The sequence below is a fragment of the Pongo pygmaeus genome, chromosome 13 (genome assembly GCF_028885625.2).
Source record: "Pongo pygmaeus isolate AG05252 chromosome 13, NHGRI_mPonPyg2-v2.0_pri, whole genome shotgun sequence".
NCBI lineage: Eukaryota > Metazoa > Chordata > Mammalia > Primates > Hominidae > Pongo > Pongo pygmaeus.
Window position 1 is genome coordinate 25,940,400 of NC_072386.2, and position 13,090 is coordinate 25,953,489.

A 13,090-nucleotide genomic window follows, 5' to 3' on the forward strand; every position below is an offset into this window, starting at 1 on the left:
TAATTTCAGAGTGGCCACAGCACACAAAGCTCCTGAAACTGATGTTTCACATGTAGTGTGAATAAGAAATTAAGCTTTTTAAGTCAAATTCACTGAAAGTGGGGTTGTTGTTAACCACTACAAATTAGTTCATAGTTGCTCTTTACACTTCTGGGATAGTAATGAAATTGAACCTATGTAAACATAAGTTAAAAGGTAAGAGAAGACAGTCAGAATTGTAAACACACAACATAACTGTAACAAAGAGAACATAATGACTCTTTTAATAGTTAATATAATTAATGGTCAATCTGTTTTACCAGAAAAAACAATAATAAATATCTAAATGACCTTTGTAATAAACAGAAATCTCCTGAGATTCTAATTAGGTACTTCATTTTAATTCACTTTTAAAAATTTACAAGAGAATTTTATAAGGGTTTCTATTGCCCATCTTACTAAATACATATGTGCCAAGGAAACAGAAGGATCATTAAAATTTTCAAGACACCAATAAATTTAGCACAGTTCTAGTCATGAACAGGACGGATGGAGCAAGGGTTGAAATATTGGGAACTTTCACCTTCTTTGTTTCATGTATCTGAAACACATTTATTTTAATAGGATATATCTGTTTTTCTATATACAAGAAAAAATAAAGGCTAAAACAAAAGGATTCCATAGAAACATTATTCAAAATTTATTTTTACATAACCAAATTTTTAAATCGCGTTTTGCTATCCACAGCAAAAGGTTGAAAGAAAAGACTTGGAACCAACCCAAATGCCCATCAGTGATAGACTGGATAAAGAAAGTGTGGCAAATATACACCATGGAATGCTATGCAGCCATACAAAAGGATGAATTCATGTCCTTTGCAGGGACATGGATGAAGCTGGAAACCATCATTCTCAGCAAACTAACACAGAAACAGAAAACCAAACACCGCATGTTCTCACTCATAAGTGGGAGTTGAACAATGAGAACACATGGACACAGGGTGTGGGAGCATCACACACCGGGGCCTGTTGGGGGATGGGGGGCTAGGGGAGGGATAGCATTAGGAGAACTACCTAATGCAGTTGACGGAATAATGGGTGCAGCAAACCACCATGGGACGTGTATATCTATGTACCAAACCTGCACATTCTGCACATGTATCCCCGAACTTATAGTATAATAATCAAAAAAAGAACTGAAACTACCAAAAAAAAAAAAAATCTTAGATGCTTTTAAATCCAAGATGTGGAGATTAAAAGCTTAATGTAATTAGCATTCAAATTACTGATATTCTAATCAACAAAAACCCAGCTTTGTACTTCCATTTTCTAATGAAAATTCAGCCAATAATTTCAGCATATTTAGGAATGAAGTGGTTTCTGTGACATGAATAAATTCATCCTACCCCAGATGATACATACAATTGAGATTAATAACACAATCTGTAAGAAGAATATCTTGGATTTATTTATTTTTATAAGCACAATTCCCTTATTACAAAAATGTCACAAATAATTAGCACACTGTCAAGGTCCAATCAGGAGATACTCCTCATGGCCCTGGCAGGTCTTAAGCAATATGACTACTTAGTTTGCTACTCGAATGGAGTCCTTCCTTAAACAAGCAAAATCTATGAAACTATCAGAAGTCTGGAAAGATATGAGAAAAAGGAATAATGCCATGACAAGTGTGTCTCTACACTGCCTTAGTACTCTGCAGCACTTCTGAAATATGAGCAACACAGTTTCCAGCATGAACCTGACAGTTCTCCATATGCCCAGGAATTTTGGCTACTTACTTCTTATCCCAAAGGCACCCTGTGTGAGGCACTAGAAAAAAAAATGGTTAAAATTGTTATCTTATTTTAATAGTACTTCATTTGACCTTCTCTTTACATAAATTATACCATTAAGTAAGAGGAGAGTCAGAGTTATTGTAAAACTAATGGAACTGGTGCTTCTTTAAGCTCTCGGGCCTCTGTGAGTGCTGGAGTTTATTGAATGTTTTGGGTAGAGATCGGAAGCCGGATTGCAATTATTTGGCTAAACAAACCTGACAACACAGGTACCTAGATTACCAAGGCTACTACATATTTTTTTTCATTCTGAAAATATGTTCACTTTCATGCCTCATTGTGTATTTGTTCTGTGTCATTCTTTTTCTCAAATAGAGCTCTCCAACTTTCATAAGATTTTGGTCTCCTCAAACCTAAATCCTTATCCCGGGGGGAAAAAATGAGATTAAAGATCTCTGCTAAACCGATCACTAATTTATAACGTAGAACCCTTGTATGACTTATCTATTGCCATTTTCATGCTAATAACCCTCAAAACTCAGTGACATAGAACAATGAGCATTTGTTTAGCTCGGGTCTATAGGGGAGTGATTTCATCTAGGCTCACTCACAAGCCTAGAGTCACTGTCAGGAAGCTGAAATAGGATGCCTTTAGCTTTGATGACTGGGGTGACTTGGCTCATTCCACATGTTTCTCATCCTCTAGTGGGCTATACTGGGAATGTTCTCACAGTAATGGCACAGAGAAAGGGTAAGTAGAGGAAATGCACACTAACTTGTTCAAGCATCTCCGTATCCCATCAACTAATGCCTCATTGACCAAATCAAAATATATAGATGGTGTAACAGAATCAAGGGGGCAAAAATGACTTGTTGTAACTTTGGAAATTGTTAATTAGGATATATTCCGTCCTTACCTTTTAAAGATACATATTGAGATATTTGCTGTTGAAATTACATGAGGTCTTGAATTTGCTTCAAAATATTATAAAGAAAAGGAAATGGATGGGTTGAGATGAAGCAAGACTGATAATGAGTTGATAAATTGTATGGCTGGGAGATGAGTACACGGTGTTCGTTCTACTGTTCTCTTGACTTTTGCACACATTTCAGGGGAGGCTTTTTCAGTCATTTATTTCATTAAGCATATAGGGGATATTTTTAGCAATAATGTACTCTTTTACTTATAATTATGTTATTATAATATGTAATGTCTAGAGAAATTTGGAGAATATATATTAGCTGATAAAATATTATTTAATTGTATTTAAAAAGAATATGTGTCTTATCCAATACATATCTTTAAGGATATGTTTATTTCTGGTTAATTTCAACATAAGTTTGTGTATTAACAGTGATTTATTGAGTGCCATCTGCGCACCACACCCATTTCTAGGCTCTGGCCATAGAGAATGAAACAGATGAATGGGGTTTCTGTTCTTGAGGTTTTCATGGTTGTATTAGTCTTCTATCACTGCCTTAACAAAGTTCCATAATATTGATGGCTTAACCAGTACAAAAATAATATCTTGTAATTCTTAAGTCAGAAATTCAATATGGGACTCATTGGGCTTAAATCCAGGTGTTGGTAGGCCTGCATGTCTTTCTGAAAGGTCTAGGGGAGAATCAGCTTCCTTGCATTTTCTATGCTTTAGAGATCACCCACATTCCTTGACTTGTGATTCCTTTCTTCCATCTTGAAAACCAACAGTGTTGCACCCATCTGTGATTTTCTTCCATAATCACATGTCTATCTGAATGACTACAGTCAGGAAAGTTTCTCTACTTGTAAGGGTTCCTGTGATTAGATTAGGCATACCTGTCCAATCTAGGATAATCGCTCCATCTCAAGGTCCTTAAATTTAACCACATCTAGAACCACATCCCTTTTTTCATGTTAGGTAACGTATTTCAAATTTCACATTTGAGAATGTTGACATCTTTGGAAGGCCATTTTTCTGCCTATCACAATAGGTAAATGCTGGGAAGAAGCAAATTAATTAATTAAATAATTAAGCAAAATAGACACTTTCGGACACTGATATGTACTATAAAAGTCTGTAAAAGAGTGATACAATAGTCAATGATTTGCAACTTGTGTGTAAGAGAAGGCCTCACTAAGGAAGGGACGTTTAAACTGAGGCTTCTGACAAATAGAGATCACCTTGCAAAGTGATGTAGGCAGATAATTCCCAGTAAAGGCAAAGCTAATGTAAAAGTCCAAGGTGGGAGAATAGAAAGAAGGCAAATGGGCTAGGTCCTAGAGAGCTAAGGGGAAAGTAGCATTTCATGAGGTTGGAGAGTTAGTAAGAGTCCAGATTTGTTGGCTTATTTATTGTCTGATTTACCCTGTTGTAGGTTCTGAACTTTGTGCAAATTGCCAAGGAAAGCTAAGTAGAGAAAAGAAATAATCTGATTTATGTTTAAAAGTAACATCTGGCTGCTTTGTGGATAATAAACTGTAGCTTTCTGTTCTCCATAGCACCTATCATGACGTTGGCTGTTAAGTCCTAAATTAGTAATTTAATTAAAAGTCCTATGTTACTTAGCAAAATACTCTTTGTAAATTAATATATTTAAGTTTTGAAAATAATCCAGTATGAGATTTTGGAACTGATACTGAAAAGCTAAGTAAAATTGGATGAACTTAATTATTTGTTTTAAATAAGAACTACATTCTTCCTTCAGTAGAGATAATTCTGACATTTGGCATTTACTCAAAGGTTCAAATACGAATATGAACAATGTGTGTAAATATATTTTTAACAAATCCTAGTATATGGGATATGTCATCATGTTTTTAAAGCTAAAGAAGAAAATAAATCATACACTATGCTATTGTTTCAAAGCTAGAGCTATTGTTTAAATTTATAGGGATATGGTAACAATTTTACAAGGTTTATTTTGTATCTATAGATTAAAATTCATAGAAATGGCAGGAGCTGGATGAAAGAAACAATATCTTATCAACATATACACTATTTTGATGAATGGGAGAGAATGATCCGTGTTTATGGCATACACTGTGCTAAACAGATAAACTGTGGAGATTTCTGTTGTAATATATTCTGCTCAAAGGATCAGCCTGTAGGCCAGGCACGGTGGCTCAAGCCCGTAATCCTAGCACTTTGGGAAGCTGAGTTGGGCGAATCACAAGGTCAGGAGTTCGAGACCAGCCTCGCCAACGTGGTGAAACCCCGTCTCTACTAAAAACACAAAAAAGTAGCTGGGCATGGTGGCAGGCTCCTGTAATCCCAGCTACTCGAGAGACTGAAGCAGGAGAATCGCTTGAACCTGGGAGGTGGAGTTTGCAGTGAGCCAAGATCGTGCCACTCCACTCCAGCCTGGGTGACAGTGCAAGACTCCATCTCAAAACAAAAAACAACAAACAAACAAACAAAAAATGCACAAAAAAATCAGCCTGTAAGCAGTTACATAATTAGGGGTAGTTTTGGTGGTAAAAAATTTGCACACATTAGAAGGTAGTAGATAGAGAGAAACCAAAATACCAAAGTTGACTACAGAAGATATGTGTATTAACCTCCACCCCTGCCCTACTCATCCTATCAGAACCAAGGTACCAAGTTCACTTTTTGGCAATAAAAGTTCTAAAATGTATTCTCTTACATATGGCTTCAATATATATCCATCTGTCTGGGCTCCATGATACACATATATATCCAGCCTAGCACTCTGGTGATTTTTGGAAACTTGATAATATCAAATTAAAATTTAGGATGTACATTTTGAGAAATAAAATTACAGTAGAATTTTAAAAAATTGTATTTTTATTTGCAAGACGCATACTTTTAACAAATTATTGTATAATTACATAAAGATAAGTTTGCAAAATTCATAATTTTGAAGTTATGTGCTTTAATACAATGTGAAACCGATTTTTATTTCTATTGAAGCCATCAAGACATGTCTATATGTGTGTGTATGTGTGTGTGTGTAAAATGTTACAGTATAAGTTTATAACCACACACTCCTAAGTAAGGAAATTTTTGATATAATATTTGTCAATAATTAAAAACAAACGTACCTAAATTTTAAATACAAATCCCCGTTTCCTTTGGGCACCAGGACTGTTTCTGATGCAGTTCACGTTTACTGTACTAACAGTTATGGCATTTCCAGTTTCCTTCAATAATCCACATTCAAAATAATAGCTAATTCATTGGAAATAGACATTCTTTCTGAATACTCCTGTAAAATTAAAATAATTAACCCATCATTATGGAAGAATGTTTTTCCATACAATTTGAACAGAATCTATTGTTGCATTAGCTTTCCATAAATAAAGATGTAACAGAAACTAAAGCATTTTCTTTCACCCTCTACCCCAATGAATGAATAAGAAGAAGCGACACTCAACAAAGTGCTTTATTTTCTACTTCCTTTTTAATATCCTCTTGGTTTTCTGAAGACCAAGAAAAAGTAATAGAGCAATTAATCATATGTTATTCCTCTCCTGACAGCACTGGCCTCTTATTATATTTATCGCTGTGCTACTAGGCCTCTTTCTGCGACATCCTCTAGCTTGTCACAGCTTTCCCAGTAACTCTACATGCTATCAATTATTTAGCACAAGCAGCACTATGCATCCCTTCAAGGATGATTATTTAGGAGGAGAAATCAATACACAGAAAGTCCATTAAAACCCATGTAGTAATAAAAGATAACAGGACGATTATAATCTGCCCTGTACCTTGCAAAAAAGGAGTTATCAAAAACCAGTTCGAGTTAGCTTGCACTGGTAACATAATGTTTATTTATTTATTTATTTATTTTATTTTTATTTTTTTGAAATGGAATTTCCCTCTTGTTGCCCAGGCTGTAGTGCAATGGCCCAGTCTCATCTCACCGCAACTTCTGCCTCCCAGGTTCAAGCGATTCTCCTGCCTCAGCCTCTGGAGTAGCTGAGTTTACAGGTGCACACCACAACAACTGGCTAATTTTTGTATTTTTAGTAGAGACGGGGTTTCACCATGTTAGTCAGGCTGGTCTCAAACTCCTGACCTCAAGTGATCCACCCGCCTCGGCCTCCCAAGATGCTGGGATTACAGGCATGAGCCATCGCGCCCAGCCTATATTTTTTAATAGTAAAGTTTTATCACCTGAAGCCTCCAACTTGCTAATAGATTCTTTAGAGGGGATACAAGTTTGTTTTCTGGTAACAGAAATTTTAAACTTTCAAATCTTGTTTGTGTCCTCTTTTATTTCGTTGAGCAGTGGTTTGTAGTTCTCCTTGAAGAGGTCCTTCACATCCCTTGTAAGTTGGATTCTTAGGTATTTGATTCTCTTTGAAGCAGTTGTGAATGGGAGTTCACTCATGATTTGGCTCTCTATCTGTCTGTTGTTGGTGTATAAGAATGCTTGTGATTTTTGCACATTGATTTTGTATACTGAGACTTTGCTGAAGTTGCTTATCAGCTTAAGGAGATTTTGGGCTGAGACGGTGGGGTTTTCTAAATATGCAATCATGTCATCTGCAAACAGGGACAATTTGACTTCCTTTTTCCTAATTGAATACACTTTATTTCTTTCTCCTGCCCGATTGCCCTGGCCAGAACTTCCAACACTATGTTGAATAGGAGTGGTGAGAGAGGGCATCCCTGTCTTGTGCCAGTTTTCAAAGGGAATGCTTCCAGTTTTTGCCCATTCAGTGTGATACTGGCGTGGGTTTGTCATAAATAGCTCTGGTTATTTTGAGATACGTCCTATCAATACCTAATTTATTGAGCGTTTTTAGCATGAAGGGCTGTTGAATTTTGTCAAAGGCCTTTTCTGCATCTATTGAGATAATCATGTGGTTTTTGTCTTTGGTTCTGTTTATATGCTGGATTACGTTTATTGATTTGCATATGTTGAACCAGCCTTGCATCCCAGGAATGAAGCCCACTTGATCATGGTGGATAAGCTTTTTGATGTGCTGCTGGATTTGGTTTGCCAGTATTTTATTGAGGATTTTTGCATCCATGTTGAATATCAGGGATATTGGTCTAAAATTCTCTTTTTTTGTTGTGTCTCTGCCAGGCTTTGGTATCAGGATGATGCTGGCCTCATAAAATGAGTTAGGGAGGACTCCCTCTTTTTCTATTGATTGGAATAGTTTCAGAAGGAATGGTACCAGCTCCTCCTTGTACCTCTGGTAGAATTCGGCTGTGAATCCGTCTTGTCCTGGACTCTTTTTGGTTGGTAAGCTATTAATTATTGCCTGAATTTCAGAGCCTGTTACTGGTCTATTCAGAGATTCAACTTCTTCCTGGTTTAGTCTTGGGAGAGTGTATGTGTCAAGGAATTTATCCATTTCTTCTAGATTTTCTAGTTTATTTGTATGGAGGTGTTTATAGTATTCTCTGATACTGTATAGTATTCACCGATCTGTGGGATCGGTGGTGATATCCCCTTTATCATTTTTTATTGTGTCTATTTTATTCTTCTCTCTTTTATTCTTTATGAGTCTTTCTAGTGGTATATCAATTTTGTTGATCTTTTCAAAAAACCAGCTCCTGGATTCACTGATGTTTTGAGTCTCTATCTCCTTCAGTTCTGCTCTGATCTTAGTTATTTCTTGCCTTCTGCTAGCTTTTGAATGTGTTTGCTCTTGCTTCTCTAGAGGACACAAACAAATGGAAGAACATTCCATGCTCATGGACAGGAAGAATCAATATCATGATAATGGCCATACTGCCCAAGGTAATTCATAGACTCAATGCCATCCCCATCAAGCTACCAATGACTTTCTTCACAGAATTGGAAAAAACTACTTTAAAGTTCATATGGAACCAAAAAAGAGCCTGCATCACCAAGTCAATCCTAAGCCAAAAGAACAAAGCTGGAGGCATCACGCTACCTGACTTCAAACTATACTACAAGGCCACAGTAACCAAAACAGTATGGTACTGGTACCAAAACAGAGATATAGACCAGTGGAACAGAACAGAGCCCTCAGAAATAATACCACACATCTGCAACCATCTGATCTTTGACAAACCTGACAAAAACAAGAAACGGGGAAATGATTCCCTATTTAATAAATGGTGCTGGGAAAACCGGCTAGCCATACGTAGAAAGCTGAAACTGGATCCCTTCCTCACACCTTATACAAAAATTAATTCAAGGTAGATTAAAGACTTAAATGTTAGACTTAAAACCATAAAAAACCTAGAAGAAAACCTAGGCAATACCATTCAGGACATAGGCATGGGCAAGGACTTCATGACTAAAACACCAAAAGCAATGGCAACAAAAGCCAAAATTGACAAATGGGATCTGATTAAACTAAAGAGCTTCTGCACAGCAAAAGAAACTACTATCAGAGTGAATAGGCAACCTACAGAATGGGAGAAAATTTTTGCAATCTACTCATCTGACAAAGGGCTAATATCCAGAATCTACAAAGAACTCAAACAAATTTACAAGAAAAAATCAACCCCATCAAAAAGTGGGCGAAGGATATGAACAGACACTTCTCACAAGAAGACATTTATGCAGCCAAAAGACACACGAAAAAATGCTCATCATCACTGGCCATCAGGGAAATGCAAATCAAAACCACAATGAGATACCATCTCACACCAGTTAGAATGGTGATCATTAAAAAGTCAGGAAACAACAGGTGCTGGAGAGGATGTGGAGAAATAGGAACACTTTTACACTGTTGGTGGGACTGTAAACTAGTTCAACCATTGTGGAAAACAGTGTGGCAATTCCTCAAGGATCTAGAACTAGAAATACCATTTGACCCAACCATCCCATTACTGGGTATATACCCAAAGGATTTTAAATCATGCTTCTATAAAGACACATGCACACATATGTTTATTGTGGCACTATTCACAATAGCAAAGACTTGGAACCAACCCAAATGTCCATCAGTGATAGACTGGATTAAGCAAATGTGGCACATATACACCATGGAATACTATGCAGCCATAAAAAATGATGAGTTCATGTCCTTTGTAGGATCATGGATGAAGCTGGAAACCATCATTCTCAGCAAACTATCACAAGGACAAAAAACCAAACACCGCATGTTCTTACTCATAGGTAGGAATTGAACAATGAGAACACTTGGACACAGGAAGGGGAACATCACACACCAGGACCTGTCATGGGGTAGGGTGGTGTAGGGGGAGGGATATCATTAGGAGATATACCTAATGTTAATGACGAGTTAATGGGTGTGCAGCACACCAACATGGCACATGTTATATATATATGTAACAAACCTGCACGTTGTGCACATGTAGCCTAGAACTTAAAGTATAATAAAAAAAATTAAAAAGAAAAACTTTCAGATTTTGACAGACCAGGAGAGCAACAAAACCATAGCTTATTAGTCATTCTTCTGGGCATGAGTGTCAATGACTGAAATACTCTGATAGGTCTTTTTGAGGTGGCCCGTTCACTTATAATTAGGGAGATTCCAGAAAGAATTAATATCTAGAAAAAATTAATATTTGCTAGACAATCTCATAGTCATTCAAGTACATCTCAATCTCAAGTTACTTCTCAATGTATTGGAAAGGCACAATGAGAAAGACCTTCAGTTCCCTAAGCAGGCAGTTTTCTTCCAGAGGTCACCAGATAATACTTCAAGTCCTTTTAAGTGCTTGCATCCAGAATATTATTTCAATAAGCAGCCTCTAAAATGTTATTATTGCTTCTTTCTACCACTGAATGAAAGGTGTCCATTCTGACGAGTGCATTGATTGTGAGGTTTATAGCATGACAGTTTGCCAACAATTCACCTTGCTCTGAATATTCCCAGGCAATGGAGCAGAAAAGGAGTACTGAGTCATTTCTGACTAGGCAGAGGGCATATTTCATAACAGAGACTTAGCGCCCTTGAGATTCCCATGACTACTTATGTTCTTCATCCTTCATTTTACGTAAACCTGAAAAAGATCAAGATGTCTGGCTTCATTCAGCAGTATCTGCCTTAAAGGAGAAAGACTAGACTTTAGACTTATGAAGGAAAGTTTTAGTGTCCATTACAAAATAATAAATATTCATGTTGATATTCTAGAATAGCACGGATCAGATGGGTTTTGAAATCACTTACAAGAATGTGAAATTATAAATGCCAGGATACAATATGTGTGTGTACACAAATGGCTTTAGAATTTACTGTCTGGACCAAATAATCAATGATATCCCTAATACGGTTATTTTTAATGTTTGTTTTAGTGGTAACTGTGATACTGTTTACAGTTTCCTGGGATGCCTAAATGGAGTTAAACACAGGAGTACTGGCAATATGATAAGGAAAAGGATCATGAGCAGTTTATGTTCTCAGAGTTTCACATATAAGGATACCATGTCTTTCTGATAATAAAGCTTTGCTTATTTCTATGTTGATATATTTGGTAAAAATACAGAAATATGACTAAATTTTCTGGTCATATTGCATTGAAAGGCATAATTTTAATTCAGTGTTTGTGTTTCTATTACCCTTTCTTTACTTTCATTTTATTTTTCTCCATATTAAGTAATAAACCATGTTTAAATATAGTAATAGCAAAGAAAAAGATAAAGTCACGCGCATGCTCCCAGGTCAGTCTCTACAATGATGCTATCTTGTTTTCTCTTTTTCTAGAAATCTCAGGCATAAAAAACATTGGAACTAAGAAATGTGTTGATTAAAAAAATATAGGAAGTGACAGCAGGAACACAGTACTACCTTAATTACCAAAGCCATTTCTAACTTTGGGTGTCAGCTAATGCTTATTTTGCCTAGGTGGTGTTCTGATTTATATGAGTGTTTGAAAGATATAATGTCTTTCCCAGAGGATTTTAGTAGAATCTAATGATTCAACTTTAATGCAGAAAACATAAAAATGTGTGTGTTCAGGAAAGGCAGAAACTGGAGGTAAGTTGTGGGGAGACACACTTAGTGAGACAGATGAGTCCAGGCCTGAGGCACCTCAACCCATCCACATTCTTCTTCCACTATTCGTTTTATGTTTTCTTCATAAAAGCAAGATTTGTTTTCTCAAAAAGATACATGTGCTTTTCATGTCTGCATTCTGATAAGGAAAATAGTCAAGAGAAATCATGAAAGTATTAAAGAATGACCACTAATTGAATTACTTTAGACAATAAAAATGCAGCTGTTCTTTGCACCCAAATGAGTGTTACCATTCAATTTTTCAAATAAAGTTAAAAAAGGAGTAACTTTTGCTCACAAAGGGAGTGATGGTTTAGTAACTTTAATACTGGCAAATTCAAATTAGCTTTATGCAGCATAGTCCTTGAAACAAAACCTGGAAAGAATTCTATTAGACTTCTACTATCCTAGTAGAAAGCAGAAAGAGCAATACTAGATGAAAACACAGGGGAAAAACTACACAACATTCATCTGGGAAATGATTTGTTTTAGATTTGACACCAAGAGCACAGGCAACAAAAGCAAAAATAGACAAACTGGATTATATCTAAATAAAAACTTCTTCATAACAAAGGAAACAACACAGTGAATATACAACCAACATTATGGGAGACAATGTTTGCAAACTGTAGATCTGTTAGAGATTAATATCCAAATTATATAAGGAATTCAAACAATTCTATAGAAAAGAAACAAATAATCCAATTTAAAACTGGTTAAAGGTTCTGAATATACATTTCTCAAAAGAAGACATACAAATGGACAGCAGATGTAGGAAAAATGCTCAACATCACTAATAATTACTGAAATGCAAATTAAAATCACAATGATATAACACATCATATCTTTCAGAAATACTATTGTAAAAAAATGAAACATAACAAGGGTTGGTGAAGATGTGGAGAAAAGGCAACCCTTGTACATTGTTGGTGGATAGATAAGTTTGTATAGTCATTTATGAAAAACTGTATGGTGGTCCCTCAAAAAAACAAAAATAGAATTACTATATGATTCGGCAATCTCACTTCTGGGTATTTACCCAAAAGATTTACAATCAATATGTTGAAGAGATGCCTACACTCCAGCATTCATTGCAGCAATAATCACAATAGCAAAATTATGGAACCAACCTAAGTGTCCATCAACAGATGAATGGACAAACAGAAAATGGTATATATTCACAATGCAATACCACACCACCTTACAAAAGAAATATGTTCTGTCATTTTTAACAAAATGAATGGAATTGAAGAAAATTATGCTATGTGATATATACTGGACAAAGAAACAGAAATACCACATGTTCCCACTCATATGTGGAATCTGAAACATCCAAACTCATAGAAGCAGAGAGCAGAATGGGGCGGGGGATGAGAGAATGGGGAGATGATGGTCAAAGAGCACATAGCCTCAGTTAT

At 36.0% G+C, this 13,090-nt stretch overlaps 1 long non-coding RNA gene across 1 annotated transcript; it reads left to right on the forward strand.

Moving 5' to 3' along the window:
• The first annotated feature begins 2,393 nt into the window (after nucleotides 1–2,393).
• Nucleotides 2,394–11,969, forward strand: LOC129044541 (uncharacterized). Its single transcript, XR_008504697.1, has 2 exons — nucleotides 2,394–2,525; nucleotides 11,382–11,969. It is a non-coding gene; the product is annotated as an uncharacterized LOC129044541 (long non-coding RNA).
• The last annotated feature ends 1,121 nt before the right edge of the window (nucleotides 11,970–13,090 follow it).